This window comes from Coregonus clupeaformis, chromosome 20 (genome assembly GCF_020615455.1).
Source record: "Coregonus clupeaformis isolate EN_2021a chromosome 20, ASM2061545v1, whole genome shotgun sequence".
Lineage (NCBI taxonomy): Eukaryota > Metazoa > Chordata > Actinopteri > Salmoniformes > Salmonidae > Coregonus > Coregonus clupeaformis.
In genome coordinates, this window is record NC_059211.1 from 25,116,137 (window position 1) to 25,131,467 (window position 15,331).

The 15,331-nt window shown below is 46.2% G+C and overlaps 1 protein-coding gene and 1 non-coding gene across 2 annotated transcripts in view; one reads left to right on the forward strand and one right to left on the reverse strand.

Annotated features, from left to right (window-relative positions):
* The window catches only part of LOC121534060 (microtubule-associated serine/threonine-protein kinase 2-like), a 248,356-nt gene that overhangs the window by 110,735 nt on the left and 122,290 nt on the right, over positions 1-15,331 (forward strand). The gene's annotated exons all lie outside the window — the stretch shown is intronic.
* On the reverse strand, positions 1,643-1,717 carry trnag-ucc. Its single transcript has one exon. It is a non-coding gene; the product is annotated as a tRNA-Gly (tRNA).

A 15,331-nucleotide genomic window follows, 5' to 3' on the forward strand; every position in this document is an offset into this window, starting at 1 on the left:
AGGACATCTACTTTGTGCATGACACAAGTAACTTTTTCCAACAATTGTTTACAAACAGATTATTTCACTTATAATTCACTGTATCACAATTCCAGTGGGTCAGAAGTTGACTGTGCCTTTAAACAGCTTGGAAAATTCCAGAAAATGATGTCATGGCTTTAGAAGCTTCTGATAGGCTAATTGACATAATTTGATTCAATTGGAGGTGTACCTGTGGATGTATTTCAAGGCCTACCTTCAAACTCAGTGCCTCTGGTTGACATCATTGGAAAACCAAAAGAAATCAGCTAAGACCTCAGAAGAAAAATTGTAGACCTCCACAAGTCTGGTTCATCCTTGGGAGCAATTTCCAAACGGCTGAAGGTACCACGTTCATCTGTACAAACAATAGTACGCAAGTGTAAACACCATGGGACCACGCAGCCGTCATACCTCTCAGGAAGGAGATGCGTTCTGTCTCCTAGAGATGAACGTACTTTGGTGCGAGAAGTGCAAATCAAGTGGTGAAAGTAGTAGCAAAAAGTAATAGTAAAAATAAACGTTATCTGGTGCTAGGGCCTATATCCTATTCTGACTTTGGTGCAAGTCATGTTGTTCTTCACATTACCGTCTCTGGTAAACACACACTATATCAAATAAAATCTATGTTTATTTGTCACATGCATAGGATACAGAAGGTGTAAACGGTACAGTGAAATGGTTACTTGCATAGTGAAGTCTTTTGTTTAGACATGTAGCTGGCTAGCTAGCTAAACAATTAACCAAAATCCCAACTCTTAATGCAGCATTCAAAACAACTGGGAACTCGAGTAGTCCATCACAACCTTTTCCCACTGAGCTTTGTCGATAGCAATATTACTTTTTCAGTTCTTCATAGGCCTCCTGTAGCTCAGTTGGTAGAGCATGGCGTTTGCAACGCCAGGGTTGTGGGTTCGATTCCCACGGGGGCCAGTATAAAAAATGTATGCACTTACTAACTGTAAGTCGCTCTGGATAAGAGCATCCGCTAAATGACAAAAAATAAATAATAATAATAATAAATAAATAAATATATATATATATATATTTACAAGCTGCGCTGATGATTATCCACAGATACTTAGCAGCTCATGTTATAGACAGAAGCATGCTACATGGCAGACCAATCCAAACTCATCTCTCGGCATGTCCAGCCCAGCCATTATCTCTGCCAATCATGGTTGGCGGGATGGTTCCTGTATTTTTCCATGGCTAAACCAACTCGTTATTTAACAATTTTATTTGTATTTACCGATGGCATGCAAGTTTGTTCTTAAGGTACATGAAAAACGTATTTTGATAAAAAATAAAAAATTAATGCCTCTCCTGTGAAGTAGTGACGTGCGACATATGCCTAGTTTCTTAAAAGGGGTCACATTTATGTGATGTGTGTGTGTGTATACAGCATGTGTGTGGCCACACTAAATCCTCCCTAGTTAAGTGATCTGACTAAGGATTTTTGGAGCCCCTCCATACGGACAGGACAGGACGGGCTGAGCCATGAGAGGAAGTAACAGGACACTACAGTACCATAATACAGCAACATTTTACATTACATTTTAGTCATTTAGCAGACGCTCTTATCCAGAGCGACTTACAGTTAGTTAGCGCATACGTTTTCATACTGGCCCCCCGTGGGAAACGAACCCACAACCCTGGCGTTGGAAGCGCCATGCTCTACCAACTGAGCTACAGGGGACTGTAGTTAACTACAGCAACAGTTAGTTAACTATATTCATGAGGCCTTGGCGGCAGGAATCAGGCTAACGCAACAGAGTGCTACGCTAACACAAGCAGGCTAAAAATACACAGTGAGATAGCGTAGGGCTAGCGATTGTCTTGTCTCAGCTGGCCCCCTGGCCACTGCCTCTAAACTAGAGCTGGGAATTGCCAGGGACCTCACGATACGATATTATCACAATACTTAGGTGCCAATACGATATGTATTGCAATTCAATACTGTGATTTTGAGATTTGCTGTTCCAAACATATTGCTCACCATGAGTGCTGTTACATGCACATAATAATGTGATTATTGTGGATAGTCAGATTAATATAATAGTTAGATTAAAATGTTTATATGCTTTGCAAGAAGAACGATTTCCCTAATAATCCTGTTTACATGGACAGATCTGAAATCAAGCTACCTGATGGCACTCGCCAATGAAAATAAATGTTCTACCACAGCGAACATGTTATTTTTGGGAAGCATATTTGATTCGGAGATATAACGTTTTTATGTGAAAACTACTACTACTAAGATGCATAAATTCAGTTGTTCCAAACTCACTTCACTCGCGCTAAAGAGGGAGGCTCGCTCAGCTGGTGCTAGCACATGCGCAGATCAAATACACCACTGGTATAAGGTGTTTACATGTCCTAATAATTTGAAAGATTGCTCCGAAAACCAGGTGTTTTAATCGGCGTATGCTTACTTCCATTTTGACCTTTGACCGATTTAAGATAAGCAGAGAAATCTATGGCTGTTCCATCATCTGCCTACTCCGTTCTTGTCCTGTTGGAAGGTGAACCTTTGCCCCAGTCTGTGGTCCTGAGAGCTCTGGAGCAGGTTTTCATCAAGGATCTCTCTGTACTTTTGCTCCGTTTATCTTTCCCTCGATCCTGACTAGTCTCCCAGTCCCTGCTGCTGAAAAACATCCCCACAGCATGATGCTGCCACCACAATGCTTCACCGTAGGGATGCTATTGGCCAGGTGATGAGCGGTGCCTGGTTCCCTCCAGGAAGATTCTCCCATCTCCACAGAGGAACTCTGGAGCTCTGTCAGGGTGACCATCAGGTTCTTGGTCACCTCCCTGACCAAGGCCCTTCTCCCCCGATTGCTCAGTTTGGCCGGGCGGCCAACTCTTGGAAGAGTCTTGGTGGTTCCAAACTTCTTCCATTTAAGAATGATGGAGGCCGCTGTGTTCTTGGGGACCTTCAATGCTGCAGAAATGTTTTGGTACCCTTCCCCAGATCTGTGCCTCGACACAATCCTGTCTCGGAGCTCTACGGCCAATTCCTTCATCCTCATGGCTTGGTTTTTACTCTCACATGCACTGTCAACTGCGGGACCTTATATAGACAGGTTTGTGCCTTTCCAAATCAGACCGATTTTCTGGATGTCTCATGGTCTGACAAACATCGCTCTATGATGGTGTTGATGTGAGCATTTCATGGCTACAGATGTGAGTGCTACAAGAGATAGTCATTTAGACAGGTTACCTTGTCTGGGTTCCCTTTGTAATCTGTGATAGTTTGCAAGCCCTGCCACATCCGACGAGCGTCAGAACCGCGTAGTAGGATTCGATCTTAGTCCTGTATTGACGTTTTGAATGTTTGATGGCTCATCGGAGGTCGTAGCGGGATTTCTTATAAGCGTTCGGATTAGTGTTGCGCTCTTTTAAAGCGGCAGCTCTAGCCTTTAGCTCAGTGCGGATGTTGCCTGTAATCCATGGCTTCTGGTTGGGATATGTACGGACAGTCACTGTGGGGATGCCGTCGTCGATGCACGTATTAATGAAGCTGGTGACTGATGTGGTGTACTCCTCAATGTTATCGGATGAATCCCAGAACATATTCCAGTCTATTCTAGCAAAACAGTCCTGTAGCTGAGCGTCCACTTTATTCGACCACTTCCATATTGAGCGCGTCACTGTTACTTTCTGTTTGAGTTTTTGCTTGTAAGCAGGAATCAGGCACTTAGAGTTATGGTCAGTTTTGCCAAATGGAGGGCGTGAGAGAGCTTTGTATGCAGTAAAGGTGATCTAGAGTATTTTCGCCTCAAGTTGCACAGGTGACATGCTGATAAAAATGAGGTAAGACAGATTTCAGTTTCCCTGCGTTAAAATCTGCGGCCACTAGGTGCGCCGCCTCTGGATGTGCATTTTCTTGTTTGCTTATTGCCCTATACAGCTCGTTGAGTGCGGTCTTAGTTCCAGCATCGGTTTGTGGTGGTCAATGGACAGCTACGAGAAATATAGATGAAAACTCTCTTGGTAAATAGTATGGTCTTCAGCTTATCATGAGGTATTCTAACTCAGGGGAGCAAAACCTTGAGACTTGCTTAACATTAGAGATTGCGCACCAGCTCTTGTTAAGTGTTAAGCTCTTGTTCACCTCCCCCTTAACCTTAACCTTACCCGAAACTGCCAATCGGTCTTGGACGATGTTAGAAAAACCAGCTAGATGTCTATTATCCATGTCCTTGTTCAGCCATGACTCCGAAAACATAGGATATTAGTTCTTCAGGTCCCGTTGATAAGATATTCTCGAACTGAGCTCGTCCATTTTGTTCTCTAGTGATTGTATGTTTGCCAATAGAACAGTTAAGATCATATTATGTTAAGATCAGTGTAAAAACACACAAAATAGCAGAATTGGTCAGGAGCCCATAAGACGGCAGCTATCCACTGCAGCGCAATCTTCCATAAAGTGTATTTCACGCAGTGGTCACTCGGCCCATGGTGTGTCTCTTCAACATTCTTGCATCCTCAGCTCCCCTTGCCCTTTCTCTCACACACACACACACACACACACACACACACACACACACACACATCTGGGGCCTCCTCATTAAGAGTGGTCCCCTGTGGAGAGGGGGTTGTAGTGTCTGCTCTCCTGGCTGACACCTCCAGGGTTGATTCTGTGTGATGAGTGCGTTTAGGAGTCTCTGGCCCTTCTACAGAAACTGCTACTCCATCATGACAAAATGACTTTTATAAGAAAACACTGTAGAAATTGAATTTCTTATACTTATTTTTGTACCTGTCTTCCGCTGGTACCTTTCTAGTTCCTTTGTACGTCACTGGTAAAGCGCTGTCTGCCTTCACTGACCAAGTGCGTGGGTGGATAGAGCTCTTCCTTCCTTCCTCTCGCTCTCTTGCCCTCATTCTACTTCTCCCTTTCTCTGTGCATTTTTATCTACCTCCATCACTCCCCATTCTCTGCTTGTCTTTCCCTTTCAGCACACAGGAGTTAAATCCCCTGTTCCCCTCTCAGCCCTCTCTCTACACTTCTCTTTCTCTACACTTCTCTTTCTCTACACTTATCTTTCTCTCGCTCTCTTTCTCGCTCTCTCTCTCTCGCTCTCGCCTTTTGGTGGTGATGAATGAAAATATCACTGACTAAATATCTTTGTAAATTATTTGATTTATTGAAAACAACCTGAATAGTGTATTGCTAGGTGAATGAAAGACTAGCTGTAGAGGAGAAACGGTAGCTAGCTGTTAACGACAAAGAGGAGGCTTACTGACTTTGTTCAAATATTGTTGGTAAATAATTAATTGGCTTACCGTCGGATCAGAGCACTCATGATTAATTAATTATAATGCAAGAAGAAAGCAGCACTGACCACAGATTAGTATATGAGGAACAGTGTGTGTGTGTGTGTGTGTGTGTGTGTGCGTGTGCGCGTGCTCCTGTGTATGCCGTGTGTGTGTGTTCAAACGCAGCCCCTTGTTTTGATGAGAGAAGCATGTCTGTGGCGACAGAGTGAGGAGGAGGAGGAGGAGAGAACGAGAGGCGGAGCTTCTACCCCTCCTCCATTCATTCTATGTAAATGCAGTGCCGCCTGCTCGCGTTCGATTGGTTGGCTCCCCAAACAGCTCTTCAGACAAATGAGAGAGCACAGGGAGGGAGAGAGAGATAGGGATGAAGAGCGCTGTGGAGTGTGTGTTTTTACAGTCCTGTTCTAATTAAGCCGGCAGGCTGCAGTGAGAACAGACGATCAGCCTGCGCGCCCCTTTCTCTCCCTCTTCCCCCTGAGGCCCCATTGTCATCATTAATGTCTATCGCAAACTGTCCATGAATTATGGAGTAGTGAAGTCTCCATAGAAATACTGCCTGTGGGGAACAGATAGACGGACGGAAGGACGGACGGAGAAAGAAAGAGTGAAAGAGAAGAGTGGGATAAAGAAAACAGAGAGCTGTAACTGTGCATGCTCTCTCTCCTGCACAGTGCAGGCTCGGTGGATGAGAGAGAGAGAGGGAGGGTGTGCCCTTCGCTGAACGGATGAATGGGAGAGGAGCAGAGGGAGGCTGAGACAACACGTGCTTCACAGAGAAAGCGAGAAGACGAGAGAAGTTACATCACCCATACCGCTATCACCCTAGTTACATCGGAGCTGCTCGCGAACCGCTATCACCCTGGTTACGTCGCAGCTGCTTGCGAACCGCTATCACCCTGGTTTCGTCGGAGCTGCTCGCGAACTGCTATCACCCCTTGTTACGTCGGAGCTGCTCGCGAACCGCTATCACCCTGGTTACGTCGGAGCTGCTCGCATCACCGTTATCACCCTAGTTACGTTGGAGCTGCACAGACTTCCACCGGAAACAAACCAGTACAGGGGGACATGAAGAGGACTGGTCTAATCTGAGCCACATATAGATGAGGAACTGTATAACGTTCCCGTCTGTTCCCCGGGCGGTTGAGTTCCTGTCTTTGTACTGAGTGTCGAACAGACAGTGCCGTGCCGTGCTGGTCATGCGTGTGGAATGTAGCATGGCCTCATTGAGAAGAACAGAAAACAAACAAATGCTGCTGAGCCTTTCATTTTCAGGAGTAAGTTACGCTACAGTGTGAATCAGGGAGGGACACTTTATAAGCGGTACTAGAAGTCAAAGAAAAGACTGTTTAGCGTTTTGCACCAACCGGCAGAAACCTCAAGACTGCCGAGGCATGCGTTAAGCAGACGGTCTAACAGAGAGGAGAGGTATTTCTTCCCTCTGGACGGTGACACTGCTCTGAATGAATCCTGCTGGACCAGAGGAGAGAGGGAAGGAAATATGAACTAACTCACCCACACTAAAAAGTGCTCACACGCCCCTATCCTGGCGCAGAGGACCATCTCTCTTTATCTGTACCACAACCCCAGAGGAAGGTAACCTGTAACCCTGTACCCCTAAAGAGGGGTGAAGCTTTCTGGATATAGACTCCACTGTGCGACAGCAGCAGCAACATGGATGACTCCAGTATTCTGAGACGTAGGGGTCTGCAGGTAAGGAGTGCTCCCAGCCCACCACCAATCATCAACAAGCTCCCTCACATCCACACGTGACCAGACTGTTGGTTTGTTGTGTTTGTGTACTGACGCCAGGCATTGTGTAGGCTATATGTAATACCTTCAGTACTCCTGTGCAGTTGTAGTACTGTATACTTGTTATTAGTCAACCTGTTACTGTGTGCTTCTGGGCAGTAGCTGTGGTAGTGTGCAGTGTGATCAGCCTGCTTGATGCAGACAGACAGACGGACAGACAGGCACAGTAGAGGGAGGCCAGGGAAGCAGCAGCAGCCTGTGGCTCATCAGTCAGCGTTATTCACTCCCCAAATATACCACAGCACAAACCCCAGCCAGAGAGGAGTTTTACTGATGAGGCTAATTCACTGCTGATCCGGAGCCACATCGGTAAAGCTCCCCTCTGGCTTTGGTTAGATTTGGGGAGTGAATAATGCTGACGCACCAGGCAACACTCAACCAACCTACAGCTCAATGCATAGACTGGACTATTACTGTACAGAGATAATGCTACTCAGGGTACATTATGTGCATTCAGTGTGGTCGCTACTTACTATTCAGCGTTCTTCATTCTAAGAAAGCAAGCAGGTGGAATGAGGGCATTGGCTGGGCTGACCTGGAATAGGTTTTCTGTCCTGGATAAGTTTTAGGTCCGGAGTCTACCTCTCATTTTGACTTGGCCTATATATTCTACCAGGTAACCGACTCGTTCAGTTTGAGGGTGGATTCATACAGACCCTGTCAGTTCCATATACTTTATCTCTCTGTGCTGTGATCGTGCTGACTATCCACTACTTATGTGCATTTTACATTTACATTTACATTTTAGTCATTTAGCAGACGCTCTTATCCAGAGCGACTTACAGGAGCAATTAGGGTTAAGTGCCTTGCTCAAGGGCACATCGACAGATTTTTCACCTAGTCGGCTAGCGACCTTTCGGTTACTGGCACAACGCTCTTAACCACTAAGCTACCTGGGCCGTGTCTCCAGGCCGTGTGTCTGTGTGAGTGAAGGGCTCTCAAAGGCCAGCTCTGGTGTGACCCTCCTCTGCCCTGCAGTAATAATATAATAATATGCCATTTAGCAGACGCTTTTATCCAAAGCGACTTAGTCATGTGTGCATACATTTTTATGTATTACATTTACGTCATTTAGCAGACGCTCTTATCCAGAGTGACTTACAGGAGCAATTAGGGTTAAGTGCCTTGCTTAAGGGCACATCGACAGATTTTTCACCTAGTCGGCTCGGGGATTAGAACCAGCGACCTTTCGGTTACTGGCACAACGCTCTTATCCACTAAGCTACCTGGTCCCGGGGATCGAACCCACTACCCTGGGCAAGCGCCATGCTCTACCAATTGTGCTACAGAGGACCACCTGCAGTGACGGGGATGCCCGTCTCAAGTCATACTCTCTGCCCTGCAGTGACACACATACACACTCACTTTTCTTTTTCTATATCACACACACACACACTCTCTCTCTTAGTTCATATCACACACACACACAGAGGCAGGCTCTCTCCGGTGCTGTTTTCATCCATCCAGCAGTAGTGTAGTTGTGTAGCATTGTCTTCCTCATACCCTGACTGACTGTTGGAATAGCTGCAGGCTGATGACAAGCAGAGATTATTAATCTGAGACGGTGTCTTTAAAAACTATAGACGAATCTCTCTTCACAGCATGTCGTAGCGTAGCGGGACATTCTGATGTAACAGCTAACAGGGGGGTCTGGTAGCGGGACATTCTGATGTAACAGCTAACAGGGGGGTCTGGTAGTGGGACATTCTGATGTAACAGCTAACAGGGGGGTCTGGTAGCGGGACATTCTGATGTAACAGCTAACAGGGGGTCTGGTAGAGGGACATTCTGATGTAACAGCTAACAGGGGGGGTCTGGTAGCGGGGCATTCTGATGTAACAGCTAACAGGGGGTCTGGTAGCGGGACATTCTGGTGTAACAGCTAACAGGCGGGGGTCTGGTAGAGGACATTCTGATGTAACAGCTAACAGGGGGTCTGGTAGTGGGACATTCTGATGTAACAGCCTAACAGGGGGTCTGGTAGCGGGGCATTCTGATGTAACAGCTAACAGGGGGTCTGGTAGCGGGACATTCTGGTGTAACAGCTAACAGGCGGGGGTCTGGTAGATATACATTCTGATGTAACAGCTAACAGGGGGGTCTGGTTACCCATAGGTAGGGCCCTTTAAAATCTGCATTGTAGAGAATGCAGACGAAATCATGGAATCCAGACATTAAAACGAAATTCAACAATATAAAAATGTATTGAACTTAGTAGGAAATCAACTAAATGTATTGAACTGAACTTGCATTAATTTGCCCAAGTTAATAATAAGACATTAACAAAATGCATCAGTAATTCATATTTTCCTGCAACTTTCTGAAATGGCACAGGAATCCATCCCTCTGTCCCTGTGTGTGGTGCTCGCCGTATATCTCCACTTTGTGTAGCTGTTAGCGATTATGCTACATGATAACCTTCTTCTGGTTAAACGTTAACTACAAAGTAGCCTATACCTACCTGGCAGAATGATAGCATGATTATTTGCATCAATCCAGTGGCCATTTGTTTTGCAAACTCTGCAATCACATGGGCTGCTTTCACAGAAACTATCGCTAACCAAATAGGGTAACTACACCCAAAAATCTAAATTTATATTTTTCCCAGAATTCAAAAGTGGTCTCCTGATGTGGTTTAAGCATTATTGTGGACTTAAAACATCCAAGGGTGACACTTCTTCCTGACCGTCCTTCAGCTTGTGGTTTAAAGAGTACCGGTACTTTTGTATACTTCTGTAAGTATCACTCTCGAGCCAAAAGTGGTCCCGAAATTGCATACTACGTCACATAAGTGCACCACGTCATTGCTCTCGCTCTCTCTCTCTCTCTGCTTTGTCCACTGAACCCACCCTGTAACCTCATTGGATAATGGTGTGCAGGCCTCTTGCTAGCTGTCACTCAAATGCGAGGGGCTGAAGCTCATTGGCTAGAACTCCGATTTTTAGGAGGCTGGCCCACGTGAGGGGAAATGTAGGGTCACTTTCGAACTAGGGATTTTGTGGCTAATTGAGGGAAGACAGTAATTCTGCTCATAGATTATGCATGTTTGGAACTACACTGACACATCCAGCCCAAAGCGGCAGGTTTAAAAAATATTTTATTAGTCGCAAAATTACCGGAGCATGTCTTTAAAGAACGGTATGTGTAATAAAGAGGACAGGACAGCAGTGTCTTGGTGAGGGCCTGTAAAAGCAGCCTGATATTTAAGAGGACAGGACAGCAGTGTCTTGGTAAGGGCCTGTAAAAGCAGCCTGATATTTAAGAGGACAGGACAGCAGTGTCTTGGTGAGGGCCTGTAAAAGCAGCCTGATATTTAAGAGGACAGGACAGCAGTGTCTTGGTAAGGGCCTGTAAAAGCAGCCTGATATTTAAGAGGACAGGACAGCAGTGTCTTGGTGAGGGCCTGTAAAAGCAGCCTGATATTTAAGAGGACAGGACAGCAGTGTCTTGGTGAGGATTCCTGTTAAGCAGCCTGATATTTAAGAGGACAGGACAGCAGTGTCTTGGTAAGGGCCTGTAAAAGCAGCCTGATATTTAAGAGGACAGGACAGCAGTGTGTCTTGGTGAGGGCCTGTAAAAACAGCCTGATACACGAGATGACAGATTGCATAATGGGCCACCCCTGGGGTTTCAGTTGGAAACACAAAACTCTCCAAGGATTGATCTGTAAAGATGAGCTCAGCCCCATGTTATTGTGTAAGAGGAGATAAGTGCCTTGGGTTCTTTGTGTGAGAGTGTGCCAGATTTTGTCCGTTTGATTGTGCATTTGTAGCGACTTTGTGAATTTGTATTGTGTGTGTGTGTTTAAGTGTGAGAATGTGTCGGTGCGAACAGACAGTCAAGTTGGGTGAATAGGCCCACCGTGGGATAAAGCAGAGCTCGAGCTATGGCCATGTGTGTGGCCTAGAGCTCGACGATACAAATGAAATGACCGGCAATGGCTATATCCGAACCATTTATCGTGCTCATTTGCTGACATCGTTCATTCGATAAGTAGCCTATACTAGAGAAATGTGAAGTTTGAAATAAAATAAGTTTGCTAATATGGGTGATGTTTAATCGCGACAAATGATGGCTAAAACATTCAACCTATTAGTTTTAAAGTTTGGATTATTAAAATAAACTGTGGTTCACAATGTTGTAACTTTATCGTTCAATTTATTGTTATCATGTTCATCTCCAGAAAATGTATCGCGATATGGATTTTTCCATATCTCCCAGCTGTAGTGGACTGTAGACTGTGTGCTGGGGGCGGGGTTTGTTTCTCTAAATCCTCTGGCGTGGCTGGATACCCATAGGGCACCCAGTAACCCCCTAGGGCTGGACAGCAGAAACAGCCGTATAAGCTCTCGCCCTGAAACACACACACACTCACACACATTTACATTACATTTACATTTACGTCATTTAGCAGACGCTCTTATCCAGAGCGGCTTACAAATTGGTGCATTCACCTTATAGCCAGTGGGATAACCACTTTACAATATGTTTATTTTTATTTTTTTTTTTTTTGGGTGGGGGTAGAAGGATTACTTTATCCTATACCAGGTATTCCTTAAAGAGGTGGGGTTTCAAGTGTCAAAGCAGCGAACAGTTTTGACTGGGCTGAGCGGAACTGTGCTTCTCCGCAGAGGTAGGGGGCCAGCAGGCCAGAGGTAGATGAACGCAATGCCTTCGTTTGGGTGTAGGGACTGATCAGAGCCTGAAGGTACGGAGAGGTGCCGTTCCCTCACAGCTCCGTGAGGCAAGCACCATGGTCTTGTAGCAGATGCGAGCTTCAACTGGAAGCCAGTGGGTGTCCGGAGGAGGCGGGGTGACGTGAGACTTGAAGTTAACACCAGACCTGGCATTCTGATGAGTTTGGGGTTTTAATGGCACAGGCAGGGGGCCCAGCCAAATTGCAGATAATCCCGGCAGGGAGATGACAAGTGCCTGATTAGACCTGTGCCGCTTCCTGTGTAAGGCAGTCTACTCTCCAATGTTGGATCGGGTCACCCGCATTGATGTTAGCGGAGAAAACGACAGGGTGTTGTCCAGGGTCACGCGGGCTCTTCTTCACACTCTGGGAGGAGGACACAACGGAGTTGTCAACCGTGATGGTGAGATCATGGAACGGGCAGTCCTTCCCCGGTAGGGAAGAGCAGCTCCGTCTTGCCGAGTTCAGCTTGAGTGGGTGATCCGTCATCTCCACACTGATATGTCTGCCAGACATGCAGAGATGCTATCGCCACCTGGTTATCAGAAGGGGGAAAGGAGAAGATTAGTTGTGTGTCGTCTGCGTAGCGAATGATAGGAGAGGCCATATGAGGATATGACAGAGCCAAGTGACTTGGTGTATAGCGAGAATAGGAGAGGGCCTAGAACTGAGCCCTGGGGGACACGGGGGATTCAGCAGTGGAGGAGAAGGTGGCAAAGAGCTTCCTAGGGTTAGAGGCAGATGCTTGGAATTTAGAGTGGTATAAAGTGGCTTTAGCAGCAGAAACAGATGAAGAAAATGTAGAGAGGAGAGAGTGAAAAAGATGCCAGGTCCGCAGGGAGTCTAGTTTTCCTCCATTTCGCGAGAGAGAAAAGGATACAAAGTAGTGGTCGGAGACATGGAGGGGAGTTGCAGTGAGATTAGTAGAAGAACAGCATCTAGTAAAGATGAGGTCGCTTATTGCCTGCCTTGTGAGTAGGGGGACGGTGAGAGGGTGAGGTCAAGCAGAGGAGAGGAGTGTAAAGAAGGAGGCAGAGAGAAATGAGTCAAAGGTAGACGTAGGGGAGGTTGAAGTCACCCAGAACTGTGAGGGGTGAGCCATCCTCAGAAAGGAACTTATCAAGGCGTCAAGCTCATTGATGAACTCTCCAAGGAACCTGGAGGGACGATAAATGACAGGATGTTAAGCTTGGAATGGGCTAGTGACTGTGACAGCATGGAATTCAAATGAGGAGATAGACAGATGGGTCAGGGGAAAAAGAGAGAATGTCCACTTGGGAGAGATGAGGATTCCTGTGCCACCACCCCCCACTGCACCAGATGCTCCCGGGGTATGCGAAAACACATGGTCAGACGAGGAGAGAACAGTAGAGTAGCAGTGTTTTCAGTGGTAATCAATGTTCCGTCACGCCAAGAAGTCGAGGGACTGGAGGGTAGCATAGGCTGAGATGAACTCTGCCTTGTTGGCAGCAGACGGCAGTTCCAGGAGGCTGCCTGAGACCTGGAACTCCACGTGGGTGGTGCGTGCAGGGATCACCAGAGTTAGAGAGGTGAGCAGCCACGCGTTGTAGAGGCGTTGCTTAGGCCTGTGCGGAGAGAACAGGGATAGACACCCCTTCATCTCCCAAAGATAATAGCTGTAGGTAAGCGGACGGAACCGAGAGACATATCCCTTGTTGTCTTTGTCCTTCAAAATCTCATACAGGACATACGTGCATTCGGAAAGTATTCAGACCCTTGATGCTTTTTCACATTTTGTTACGTTACAGCCTTAAATTGTTCCTTCATCAATCTGCACGAATACTCCATAATGACAAAGCAAAAACAGGTTTGTAGAAAATCTACATGAGTATCAGACCTTTTACTCAGTACTTTTGTTGAAGCACCTTTGGCAAGCGATTACAGCCTCGAGTCTTCTTGGGTATGACACTACAAGCTTGGCACACCTGTATTTGGGGGAGTTCTCCCATTATTCTCGCAGATCCTCTCCAGCTCCTCAGGTTGGATGGGGAGCGTCACTGCCCAGCTCCGGAGATGTTCGATCAGGTTCAAGTCCGGGCTCTGGCTGGGCCACTCAAGGACATTCATAGACTTGTCCTGAAGCCACTCCTACGTTGTCTTGGCTGTGTGCTTAGGGTCGTTGTCCTGTTGGAAGGTGAACCTTCGCCCCAGTCTGAGGTTCTGAGTGCTCTGGAGCAGGTTTTCATCAAGGATATCTCTGTACTTTGCTCTGTTCATCTATATCCTGACTAGTCTCCCAGTCCCTGCCACTGAAAAACATTCCCACAGCATGATGCTGCCACCACCATGCTTCACCATAGAGATGGTGCCAGGTTTCCTCCAGACGTGATGCTTGGCGGTTCAGGCCAAAGAGTTCAATCTTGGTTTCATCAGACCAGAGAATCTTGTTTCTCATGGTCGAGAGTCCTTTAAGGTGCCTTTTGAAACTCCAGCGAGCTGTCATGTGCCTTTTACTGAGGAGTGGCTTCCGTCTGGCCACTCTACCATAAAGGCCTGATTAAGTGGAGTGCTGCAGAGATGGTTGTCCTTCTGGAAGGTTCCTCCCATCTCCACAAAGGAACTCTGGAGCTCTGTCAGAGTGACCATCGGGTTCTTGGTCACATCCTGACCAAGGCCCTTCTCCCCGATTGCTCAGCTCTAGGAAGAGTCTTGGTGGTTCCAAACTTCTTCCATTTAAGAATGATGGAGGCCACTGTGTTCTTAGGGACCTTCAACGCTGCAGAATTGTTTTGGTACCCTTCCCCAGATCTGTGCCTCGACACAATCCTGTCTTGGAGATCTACGGACAATTCCTTCATCCTCATGGCTTGGTTTTTGCTCTGACATGCACTGTCAACTGTGTGGGACCTTATATAGACAGCTGTGTGCCTTTCCAAATCATGTCCAATCAATTGAATTTACCACAGGTGGACTCCAATCTAAGTTGTAGGAACATCTCAAGGATGATCAATGGGAAACAGGATGCACCTGAGCTCAATTTCGAGTCTTATAGCAAAGGGTCTGAATACTTATGTGATTAAGGTATTAAAGTTTTTTATTTGTAATACATTTGCAAAAAATTCTAAAAACCTGTTTTCGTTTTGTCATTATGGGGTATTGTGTGTAGATTGATGAGGAACAATTTTTATTTTCATTCATTTTAGAATGAGGTTGTAACGTAACAAAATGTGGAAAAAGTCAGGGGGTCTGAATACCTTCCGAATGCACTGTTCTAAACTGTCTCTTTGGAGTAGACAGTTAAATGGGCCTGAGGTGGGAGGTCAGATAGGATGTTGTTACCCTAGTAGGACTGTGTGCATGTCTAAATGCTCTATAGAGGTGGCTGAGCCATGAGTCATTTGGTCTATGGAATAATGTCTACTATGGGAAACACAGAGAGCCCTTTAATGTTGCCTTTAATGCCTTCTGATTGGTAGTGTTTATAGGGGCAGGAGGTTAAAATACATGGGGATAGAGAAGGGAGGAAGGAGGTGGGGAGGGATAGAGGGAGGTGGGGAGGGA